Source organism: Canis lupus, chromosome 2 (assembly GCF_003254725.2).
Source record: "Canis lupus dingo isolate Sandy chromosome 2, ASM325472v2, whole genome shotgun sequence".
Lineage (NCBI taxonomy): Eukaryota > Metazoa > Chordata > Mammalia > Carnivora > Canidae > Canis > Canis lupus.
The window spans coordinates 79,629,854-79,642,677 of NC_064244.1; positions in this window are offsets into that span (position 1 = coordinate 79,629,854).

Below are 12,824 nucleotides of genomic sequence, written 5' to 3' on the forward strand. Positions count from 1 at the left end.
CTGCACATCTTCCTTAGGGAACTACTATTTCCCAGCTCATGTCCAGTCTGTTCTCGGATCCCCAAACTTCTGTAGTCACCGTCCCCTGTCAAGGTGGCAGAGGAGCTGCAACCTGTCACCTTTCTTCTGAATCTCTCTGCCTCTTAAGGTGGCACAGTTTGATGGCAAAGGGCCCCCGGGGATGCAGGAGGGTCAAGGGGTTGAAAGGAACTACACTGTAGGACAAGCTCTCTTTTAAAGATGCTGCCAACACCTCCGCACACACTCCTGCTGGCACAGAGGACAAAGTCATGGGAAAACATGTTCCCTGGCAAGTCTGAGCTGAAAAGTGATCCAAGAAAGTTGGACTCTGAATATGAAGATGTTTGAGGAATATCTTAACCAACTTGCCTATATTTCATGTATATATTCCTTGTCGTGAATCCACAAGACTGACTTATGATAAAGAATGTCGTCTAAAAGAGCTCTTCCAGGAAAAATAAAATCTAACCTCAGCGTAAGGAAGCACTGTGTCCTAGTTGGTCGCCTTTTTTCTTGATTTATGGGACATGATATGCTGGTTTTGGACAATCACGGAAGTGTTAGATCTGATGAATTTTGGTCGCTTCCAACATTCTCCCCATTTTGTAGATGAGGAAATGGGCCAAAAGAGGTGAAGTCAAGGGCATGCAGCTAGTGAAGAGAGGATCTGGGACTTTTTAAAAAGATATTATTTATTTATTCATGAGAGACACAGAGAGAGAGGCAGGGACACAGGCAGAGGGAGAAGCAGGCTCCATGCAGGGAGCCTAATGAGGGACTCGATCCCAGGACCCCGGGATCATGACCTGAGCCACCCAGGCGGGGGATCTGGGACTTGAACAGAAGCAGTCTGCACCCTAACCACGGGCCATTCTGTCTCTACAGAGCATCCTTCCCTTTCCTCCCAGGCAGTTTTGTCCTTGTGGTCTTACGTGTTACTCACAAACATCTCCTAAGGAAGATGAAGGACCAAGGCAAGGATCACTCCTGTTTTACAGTTAAAGAAACTGAGGCCCTGGTGACCCAGCTAGGGACAGGTGGAACAAGGTCTCCAGTGGGGAGTCCCCAACCCTGCCCAGGGTTACTTCTAACACTCATAGACACCCACCACACACACACACACACACACACACACACACACACACACTGCACGCCCAAATGTGCCCACACACATATGCACACACAGAGCAGAGCTGGCCTGCCCTCCTCCCGATGGCTTCATCCCAGAACACAAAATCATTACCCGGTGCTGGGGCTCCGCCTCCCTCTCTGGGCAGCAGTGCAGGGCTGCCAGAGGGGAAAGTGGAACCTCAAAGCTGTGATTAATTCTCCACCCCAATTACCAGCGGTAATTTGAGGAGGGCCTGTCGGCTCCTGGAGCCAGGAAGAGCAACATCAAACGTGGCTCCTGAGTGCACCAGAAGGAAGTCTGGCCCATTAACCAGAAGGTAGCTACTGTGGGGAGGGAGAGGCACGGGGTCATCCTGGAGAGAGCTGGAGGCTCCACGTTCAAGTCCCAGCTCCACCACTGTGTGGTCTTGGGAAAGTCCCAGAAGCTCCTCTGATACTAGCATCTTTACAAAATGGTAACGACAACTTCGCACACTTGGAAAACTAGGCCCTTTGGGTTAGGGACCACATCTGCCTTGCCCATCATTAGATCTCCAGCAAGGCACCTCCTCCAGTTCCATCCCTATTGCCCAGTTTTTACTAAAGAAAACCTGATGGTTATACCCCAAGATGCAAATCTAGGGGGAAGTCCTAGAGGCAACCGGATTAGCACGGAGGCCGAGCTAAAGCACCCACAGTGGAAGACTCTGGTTGCAGCCAGGCCAGCCCTCCTACTGTCATCTGAGAGGAAGCACGTCTCTCACAAACAAGCTCCTGTTTCTCACCAGCTTTGGAGGAAAGACTGACTCTTCGAGGGCAGCAGTGACACCAGAGGGGGGGACGGGACAATTCCTCCTCCATGTACTTTTGGCATTTCTGTCCTCCAACTAATGGTGTCTACTGAGCACCTGTCTACTGAGACATCTTCGTTTATAAAGTGATTTATTAATTTAGAAGCCTCCTGACACTTTTGAGGAAAACTTCACCCAATCCATAAAGTTAAAACCACAGCAGCAGAGGAGTATGGCAGGAGAGGTCGCCAGGATTTGGGGCTTGGGGTTTGGGTTCAAGTCCTAGCTCTGCCACTCCTGGGCTGTGTGGCTTTGGACAGATCACTTAACCCCTCTGTTCTAGGCAAAATAACGCCCACCTCCACACTCAATGGGTCCACATCCTAATCCCTGGAACTCATAAAAACGGGGGAAGGGACTTCGAAGATGGGATTAAAGTTAAGGATTTTGACATAAGGAGATAACCCTGCTTTCTCCAGGTGGGCCAACCTTGGGTGAGGAGAAGCTTTCCTCGGGCGTAGAGAGACGCAACGCTACTGACTTTGGAGCTGGGGGAAGAGGGCAGGAACAAACGAATGTGAGCAGCCTCCAGAAACTAGAAAGAGCAGGGAAATGATCCTCCTCTAGAGCTTCCGGAAGGGAATGCAGCCCTGTTGACGCTTTGATTTTAGCCCCGTGAGACTCATGTCAGGATGCTGACCTCCGGGACTATAAAATAATAAATGCGTGTTGCTCAACCACCAGCTTTGTGGCAATTTGTTACAGCAGCCACAGGAAACAAATACAGACACTCAGCCTCGGTTTCCCCAATTGGGAATAGGTGACAGGACCAACCTCCCTGGATCCTGGGAGAACTAGAGGTTGGGAACCCATCCCTAAAATCACAAAGTCCAGGGTTCGAATCCAGACTCACATGGGGTCTCCCCTCGAGCAGGCAGGGCAAGGGGCTCACCCTCTGCTGGCCTCCTGGGAAGCCTGTCTCCCCACCTGAGTGAGGCATGTTGGCCGAACACCGCCCCCAGCTTTCCTTTGGGCCTTTGATCTTGAGCCACCTCCCCTGGTCAGGCCAAAGCAGAAAGGATTAAGGGAGAGTCTTGGGAGGGGCAGGAAGAGACTGGGGCAGGGTTAGGTCCTGGCCCAGATGCCAGGTGCAGCCAAAGTCTTGGGAGAGGGAAACACACTGGCAGGCTCAGCTTCTGACCGTGGGACTCCCAGAAAGGCAGTTAGCCTCGCTCGCCCCATCTGGAAAACAGGGAAGAAGAGCTCTAGAAATAGCTAGAAGAGTTCTAGAAATAGCCAACTCCCATTCATACACATCATCCTTTTCTCTCCCACTCCTCCCTTCCCTCCCTCCTACCCCAAGGAGAACCTCTGACCCCACTTCAGTCCAGACCCAGGCTAGATTCCCTTCACCCCAGTCCTTTCACTGCTCTCGGCCCTCCCCCCACCCCAAGACTTAATAAAGAAGAGACGGGGGATGCCCGGGTGGCTCAGAGGTTTAGCGCCTACCTTCAGCCCAGGGCCTGATCCTGGAGTCCCAGGATCGAGTCCCACATCGGGCTTCATGCAGGGAGCCCGCTTCTCCCTCTGCCTGTGTCTCTGCCTCTCTCTCTCTGTCTCTCGTGAATAAGTAAATAAAATATTAAAAAAAAATAAAGAAGAGACAGTGTCGCAGGGCAGAAAGATAAAGCCAAATCCCAGGCCAGCCACCTGCCAGCGGTGGGAACCTGGATCACTGAGTTCATCTCCCTGAGCCTTCACTTCCTCATCAGAAAAACGGGCATAATAAGAGTGTCCCTCACTCAGAGCTGTTTAGTGAGCACTAAATGAATAACCATGTAAAGTATGCAGCAAGGATTAGAAACAGCAAGTACTTAATACAGGCTGTCATTAGACTCCCTTTAAGCCCCCCTGCCCCCACACAGAGCAACAAGGGCGGGTCAGCCCGGGCGGGACAGGTGCTCATTAGTGACCTCCTGTGTGTAAAGCCCTAAGGGTGGTGGACACTGGCGGACACGTGCCCTTTCCCTGCGGGGGGAACACGGAGAGAGGGAGACGGGGTCTCTGGAAGGACGGTGGTACCAGGGCGGGGCGCTGCTTTCTGGGACAGGGGAGCGGGCAGTGGCGGAGGCTGGAGAGGCAGCAAAGGCCAGATGCGGGAGCCCCTTACGCTGGACTGTCCTCGAGGGAGTCCTTCTCTGTACCAGGCCCTCTGCCGTGTGGGGTGATGGGGGGAAGGGGTGTTTTTTCATTTTTCAGTTGTTTGATGCTCACAATCCCTAGAAGCACACTATGTCACACTCTTATTCTCGACGTTTACAGAGGAGGAAAGTGCGCCCCGTAACGTGCCCAAGCTGAGTGCGTGGTAGGAGGCAGACAGGGTCTGCAGGCAGGTCCTGGCTCCCCCCGCTCGCTGGGCAGACTCCGGAGCGCACTGGAATCTCCTGTGGATCTTGTTAAAATGCAGGCCGGGGGGCGCCTGAGGGGCCCAGACTACTGAGCCTCTGATTCCTTTTTTTTTTTTTTTTTTTCTAATTTATTTATTCATGAGAGAAACACACAAAGAGAGGCAGACACACGGGCAGAGGGAGAAGCAGGCTCCAGGCAGGGAGCCCGACGTGGGACTCGATCCCAGGACTCCAGGATCACACCCTGGGCTGAAGGCAGATGCTCAACCCAGGCGTCCCTGAGCCTCTGATTCTTGATTTCCGCTCAGGTCCTGGGGTCTTGGATCTGTCTACCTTGGGCTCCTCACTCAACTCTCTCTCTCAAATAGATTAATTAAATAAATCTCTTTTATTTTAAACACAGGCTAGGGGCACCTGGGCGGTTCAGCAGTTGAGCGTCTGCCTCCTGTCCAGGCCGTGATCCCAGGGTCCTGGCATCAAGTCCCGCGTCGGGCTCCTGCATGGAGCCTGCTTCTCCCTCTGCCTGTGTCTCTGCCTCTCTGTGTGTGTCTCTCATGAATAAATAAATAAAATCTTGGCGGGGGGGATGCAGGCTGGCTCAGCAGGTTGGGCATCTGCCTGAGGTCCAGCCGCTGCATTTCTACCAAGCTTGCTGGCGGTGCGGTGCTGCTGGTCCACGGCCCACGCGAGCAGCTTCCACGCTCTGTGCATGGCCTCTTGCTAAGTGTTCGCTGCGGTTTTTCCTAATAATGAGTTTACCACAGTCCCGTAGGGAACCTGGAGCTCGGGGACCTTAACTTGTCCAGGTCACAGAGCAGGCTACCTGCAAGGGTGGGGTTGGAACTCAGGGCCCACGGTGGCTCCAGCACAGCGGGCTGCTGCCGAACGGGAGGAAGCCTGGGACGCCCCAAGAGGGGGGCTCCACTTGGGGGGCAAGACTTGGCTTTGGGAAGCGCAGATTTCGGCCAGGAGCAGGGCTGGGCGGGACTGGGGCGGGGGTCTGTGCGGAGGGACAACCGTCTGTCCCCAGCCGACGCTGGCCGTCCCAGGGAGGGCTAGGGAGGGAGAGGGTGCCCGCCACCCCCCTCGGGCGCCCAGGGCGGGAGCTCAGGTTGCAAACACCTCTTAGTCACTGGGCCACCCGTCCTAATCCGGGCTAATGCCTCCCTAACCCTCGCGGGGGGGCTCACTCCGGGGCCGGGGTCACGAGTCAGAGCCCAGGTGGGCGCACCTCGCTTGCCCCTTCCCACCCCCAGAGCCCCGACGGCAACAGCCAACCCCCTCCTTCCCCTCCCCATGCAGGCCCACTGGTCCAGGCCTACATCCCATCCCCCAGGCACACATGGGGAAACAGGCCCAGCAGGAAGGAACTTGGCCCGAGCCGCAGAGCTGGACACCCCTGTGGAAGCCCTGGTCACCAACTGTCACCCCCTGTTCCCATCTACACTAAAATCAGGCCCTAGCGCTTAGGCCAGGCCTTTGCAGGTAGTAGGTGCTAGGTGAACCCCGGGCCCTTTGGGGTCCTTCCAGAACTCCACTCTCAACTGGTGACTTTGTGGGAGAAGCCAAGGCACTGCATATTCTGGAAGGCATGGAAGACCAGTAAAATGTGCCTATTGTAGACGACTACTTGCTAGAAATAGGGACACTAGTGTCTTTGGAACTTGAAGTTGCTGGGTTTTCTTTCTTTTTTTTTTTTCTTCCACTTTGTAAAATGGGGACTCCTATTTTCAGTGTCAGGCGCTGGGCTGGCAATGTGCTTGCATATTTCATTTAAACCTTTGAGCTGGAGATGATATTACTCGTTTTTTACAGATGAGGAAACTGAATGGAATCAGAGAGGTTAGGTCACTTTCCCAAAGTCACACAGCTAGAAAGAGAGAGAGTTGATGTTTGAACACAGGTCTGTGTTTGGTTGGTTGGTTGGTTGGTTGGTTTTTTCCTGCTAAACTGTTGAAGGCTTTCAGACTTGAGGTTCTGTGGCCCTTCAGTTCTATTTAATATTTTTTAGTTGATCTTTCTGAAAAGGGCCAAGTCAGTTCTCCTGCAGCCTGCTGCCTGAGCCAGCTCTCGGCCTTTCTGCCCAGGTCAGCTCACAGCTTCCCTGAGAAGACACCACTCCAGGTCCTCCTCTTGGGGGCTGTTCCTTTGCAGAAAAACTTCCAGGGAACATGCAAGATTCTGTGCACCAAACAGCCACTTGTCCAGTTTTAATAAAACACAAAATTGAGGTTCGAGGACTTGGTGAAAGTTAGCTCCATGGACATTTCCTGACACTCTGTGACAGTTATTGTCCTGGGACTGGAGATACAACAACCAATAAGATACTTCCACTCTCTGTTCCTCAGTCTCCCCATCTGTAAAACATGAGCACCTGACTAGGGCAGAGGCGGCAAGCAACATAGCATACGGGCCCATTCTCTGCCTTCCAGCACCCAGAGCAGACATTGCTAATGGATCCCAGCACACTTTCCTGCTGAAACACATCTCAGCCTCAAGTACATCACTCCCAGAAGCCACCAAGCACCAAGGACAGAGGTACCAAGGGAGGTGAAATGCTCTGCCCTCCCCAGACTAAGGTAACTCAGACTCTCCTCAGCTCTGCCATTCAGCTCGATATCTTCTAGTTCCCCCCAGAGCCCCCACCCCTGTGGTTTCTCTGCTTCTGAAAACAATCCTCCCCTAGGACAGCTGAGACTCCCGGGCCAAATGAGAGAGCCATGGGTCAGAGCCTCCTTCTGCCTCTTTCCTTGTGCAAAGAAAGGAGACTTGACCAGCCCCCTAAAGGCCTGCTCCCCCAAGCAGAGCCTCCTAACAGGACTGCTTCCCCCTCCCCAGGGGGGCTGGGCACTGCTGCCATCACATGTCAGCCTCCTGCCCGCCAAGACCAACTTGGCTCAGGCCAAAGTCCAGAAAGGAAAGAAGTAATTGAAGTGTTGGGTCAGCCAGAGAGGAGGAATCCTACAAGGTGCAGTGTCCCCATCTCCGTTGTCTTGTTGTGCACCTCCAAGTCTCTGCAAATGCACTTCCCTCTCTCTGACCACCCTGCCCCCTGCCTGTCCGACAAATCCCTATTTATCCCCTCCAGCCCTTTCAGATACCCTTTCCTTTGGGAAGCCTTTCTTGCCCTCCCTCTAGGCAGCCACCCACTTCGTGTGTATAATGTCTGGGGCTCTACACACCCCCCCACACACACACACCATTTCCCATAGCCACTATGGTGATTGGCGTACTTGTCTCTGTCCCTGTGTGGACTTTTAGCTCCTCAAAGGCAGAACTATGTCTTATTCAATCAGGGCCATGGTGCAGAGAGGGAACTCACTCGATAATTGTGAGCCTGCTGATCCAACACCAAACCCTTCTACCTGAAAAGCTTAAAACACCCCCAAGCTGACGAGCCAGGAACAAACATCATTATCCCCAATTTGCGAGTGACTCAACTCAGGCAAAGAAACATGCCAAAAAGTCACCTGCTCATGCCACTCGCTAAGTCAGGGCAAGGATCTGGGAGTCCAAGCTCCTCAGCATTCCGAGGAGGGGAACTGGTCCCTCCCTTTGATTCTGCCTATGAGTTGGCAAACTCTTAAGTGTCCATTAGTGGGATTTTGTTTTGTTTGGTTTTCTGCTCTGTATATTCTAAGGCTGGAACAGTTAATCCAGCTAGTTGGAGTTCATGCTACCGTAGTTAAAACTTTGCACCATTTCCAGCAAACACCTTTTAAGAAATCAAAAGACAGAGTGTTAATATCCTTCATAAACAAATAGCTCTTACAAATGAGTAAAACTTGGAAGAAAAACGGTAAAGGTCATGAAAAGACAAGCCACATAATTTAAAAATCAAGTCACCAATTATTCATTGAGCAACTACTGTATGTCAGGCACTGTTGTAGACATCGGAGGTACATCGTGAACAAGACAAGGTCCCCCACTCTTGGGTTGATGGTCATGCTTTTTCTTAGAAGGGGAAAATGGCAGAAGGTGGGAACAGAAGCTGGTTCAGACAGAAGTTTGGTTTCTTTAAAGATTTTATTTTTTTATTTTTATTTTTTTATTTTTTACACCCAACATGGGGCCTGAACATGCCACCTCAAGATCAAGAGTCACACGCTCCACCAACTGAGCCAGCTGGGTACTCTAGAAGTTTTTGTTTGTTTTTTGGTTTGGTTTGGTTTTTAGAGAGAAAGAGATAGAGCAAGAGTGAGTGAGGTTGGGGGGGGGGGTGAGCATAGGAAGAGGGAGAGAGAAAGAGAGAATCCCAAGCAGGCTCCACACCCAATGCTGGGCTCGATCTCACAACCCTGAGACCATGACCTGATCCAAAATCAAGAGTCTAACACTGACTGACTGAGCCACCCAGGCACCCCAGAAGTTTTAAATAATAGTAATATCTTACACTTACCAAGCTTTTCCTTTATGCCTGGCAAGCTTCGCATCAGGGGTTCCGAATCTTGGTACTCTCGATCATTCTTTGTCATGGGACCATCTTGCACATTATAGAATGTTTAGCAACATCCCCAGCCTCTACCGGCTAGATGCCAGACACACATGCACACACAGGTGGACAACCAAAACTGTCTCCAGACACTGCTGAATGACCCCCGGGGGAGGGGGGGGAGTCAATCCTAGTTAATGCTGCTCTACATGGATTCTCTCATAATAATCCCCAGAGAACCCTTGTACACTGTTGGTCAGAACTCAAGCTGGTGCAGCCACTCTAGAAAACAGTATGGAGGTTCCTCAAAAAGTTAAAAATAGAGCCACCCTATGACCCAGCAATTGTATTACTAGGTATTTACCCCAAAGATCCAAATGTAGTGATCCGAAGGAGCACCTGCACCCCAATGTTCATAGCAGCAATGTCCACAGAAGTCAGACTATGGAAAGAGACCAGATGTCCATTGACAGATGATGGATAAAGAAGATGTGGTAAAAAAAAAAAAAAAAAAAAAAAAAAAAAAAAAAAGAAGAAGAAGAAGATGTGGTATGTATATATATAAAAAAATATATTTTATATAATATATTAATATATAATATATATTTTATATAAATAAAATACATATTATATATTACATATTTATTATATATTTTATATAAAATATATTATATATTAATATATTATATAAAAAATATATATATATATACACACAACAGAATACTACTCAGCCATCAAAAAAATGATATCTTGCCATTTGCAATGACATGGATGGAACTAGAGGGTGAAATAAGTGAATCAGAGAAAGACAATTATATGATCACACGCATATGTGGAATTTAAGAAACAAAACAGAAGATCATAGGGGAAGAGAGGAAAAAAATATAACAGGACAAAATCAGAGAGGGAGACAAACCATAAGAGACTCTTAATCATAGGAAACAAAGTGAGGGTCACTGGAGGGGTGAGGGAGGGGAGAGGGGTAACTGGGTGGCAGGCCTTAAGGAGGATACATGATACAATGAGCCCTGGGTGTTATGTAAGAGTGATGAATCACTGACCTCTACCTGTGAAACCAATAATACACTGTATGTTAATTAATTGAATTTAAATAAAATAAAATAAATAGAAAAAAAATAATTGCCACAAATTCCCATGAGGTTGGCTCTATTATCCCCATTTTACAGATGAGGAAACTGTAGCCCATAGTAGTTAAGAAACATATCCAGTCATGAGTTCCTTTTAGTTCCTTTTTTTTTTTAAGATTTATTTATGTATTTATTTGAGAGAGAGACTGGGGGGAGGGGCAGAGGGAGAGACACAGAAAGAATCTTCAAGCAGACTCCCCGCCGAGTGGGGAGCCTGACATGGGACTCGACCCCGTGACCCTGAGCTGAAATCAAGAATTGGACATTTAAACGACTGTGCCACCCAGACACCCCAAAGTCATGAGTTCTTTTCTGGCCCAGTTGGACTTGAATGCCCACTGGCCACCCATGGACAGCTATCAAGCAGGCAGGTGTATGGCCCTGCCTGGGGCTCAGGGAAGCAGTTAGGGTGAAGAGAGGGGCTGCCATTGGGAGTCACTGGTGTCTGGCTAGGAGGTCACCCAGGAGAATGTAACGTCCCCTCTCTTTTGATGGACATTACTCCTGCTCTCTCTGCCCATTCTTGTGCCACTAGTCCTCTCCCTTTTCTGAATGTCCCCATGAGCGAACACAAGGAGTGTCACCCTCCTTACATCTCCCCTCCTGCTCCTGCCTCATCTCTCTGCCCCACCTTCTTAGCAATGTGGGGGTGGTCAGTCTCTCCAAAAACATCACCTCCCATTCTCCCCTCCACCTGCTGTGACTAGGCTTCCATCCCAACATGCCACCGAGACTGCGGCCTCCAGGGGCCACTCCTCTGTCCCCACCTTACCGGCCCTCTCAGCAGCCTTGGACATAGCTGGCCTCCCCGCTTCCTGAGTTACTTGGTTTCCCTGGCTTCCGTCAACCTCTCTGTTCCTCCTCAAAGGGGCCAGGGCTCTGGTCCTGGGCCCCCTTCGCTTCCCTACTTATACAGAAGAAAAATGCACATGAGCAGCACGCAGAGAAAAAGGTGCTCAGCCCCAGGTAGAAGAGATGCCCAATGAAACACATTTAATCTATCACAGTGTCAGAGATTTAAAAGATTATTGATGTTCCGTGTTAGCATGGGTTGGGGGAGAGGGGAGACAAGCCCTTTCTTCCACCACAGGCAAGAAGGATAAAGGGTATGGTCTTCCCAATATCTATCAATATATAGATAAAATGGAATAGAATGATCAACCCTATACTTTGTCCTAAGCTTTTCTTATTGACATGATTTCCGATTTACGGAAAAATTGTAAAAATCATACAAAGAATTCCCAGATACCCTCCATCTGGATCAGCTACCTATCTGAAATATTAACATCTTATTACATTAGTTGGGACGCCGGGGGAGCTCAGCAGTGGAGCGTCTGCCTTCGGCTCAGGGCATGATCCTGGGGCCCTGGGATCGAGTCCCGCCTCCGGCTCCCTGCATGGAGCCTGCTTCTCCCTCTGCCTGTGTCTCTGCCTCTCTCTCTCTCTGTGTGTCCCTCATGAACAAATAAAGAAAATCTTAGAAAAAAATCTTACCACATTAGTGTTCTCCCTCTATATATATATATTTATCCATATTTTCTATATATTATATATATATTTTCCCCAATCTGCTTTATAGTAAGCCACAGGCATGACATCCTTTACCGTAAGTACATATTTGTTCATGGGTTTCTTAAAAGTGTAGAATTCTCTTACATAACCACAGTACAATTATCAAAATCAAGAAGTTAACACTGATGCGATGCTATTGTCCAATCCATGGATCTTACTGGGATTTCAGCAATTGTCAAAATGACGTCTGTTTCGGCAAAAGAAAATCCAAGATCACATGTTGCATCCGGTCATCATGTCTCTTTGGTTCCCTTTCATCTGAAACAGCTCCTCAGACCTATTTTGTATTTCATGACATTGATATTCTTTTTTTTTTTTTTAAGATTTTATCGAGTTATTCATGAGAGACACACAGAGAGAGAGAGGCAGAGACACAGGAGGAGGGAGAAGCAGGCTCCATGCAGGGAGCCCGATGTGGGACTCGATCCCGGGCCTCCAGGATCACGCCCTGGGCCAAAGGCAGGTGCTAAACCGCTGAGCTACCCAGGGATCCCCGACATTGACATTCTTAAAGCTTCTTCACTCGCTGTCCCTCAGTTTTATCTGATGCGTCCTCGTGATTAGACTCCAGTAATGCCAGTTCCCCGTGGTTGGACTCCGGGGACGCATGGCATACGCTTTTGTGCTTCTCTTCCCTCTGCCTAAAGCTCACTTCCTGGCTTTTCAGCTGCTTTCTCCTGCTCCTCCTGTGAGTCTCACTTTAAACGTCACCTCCTCCAAGAAGCCTTCCCTGGCTACCCTATGTAAATAGGTCTCTTCTGTTGTCTCTGTGACAGCATTGTGCTTATTTCCTTTACGCACTTCTAATACCCTGTAATTATGTATACATTTGCTTGTTTATCATTCATCTCTTTGTATAAAGTTAGCTCAACCTGAACAATGACCTTGCCTGACCTGATCTTTGCTTTCATTCCAGAGCCTACATTGCCTGGACTATAGTAGGTGCTCAATAAATATTTACTGAGCAAATGAATAATGATTGTGTATAAAAGCAAGTTGCAAAATAAGATATATATTAGTATGATCCCATTTTTGTTGGAAAAATTCATTTTATATATATGACGCTCTAGAAAGATTCACATCAAATGGCTAAAAGTGGTCACCTCTGAGGAGGATTGTGGGGGAGAGTGAGGTTTCACTTTTTTACTTTATATAGTTCGGAATTGTTTGATTTTTTTTTTTACAACAAATACGCATTTTATATGCAATAATAATTTTTAAAATAGTTCTTAAAATAAAGTGACTCACTCCCTCTGGGCAGTGTTCCCTAACCAGTTGTCCCTCATCCGGCCCCTCCCTGGAAATCGTTAATTTAATGCTGTGCTGGGCAGAGCTCCGGCAT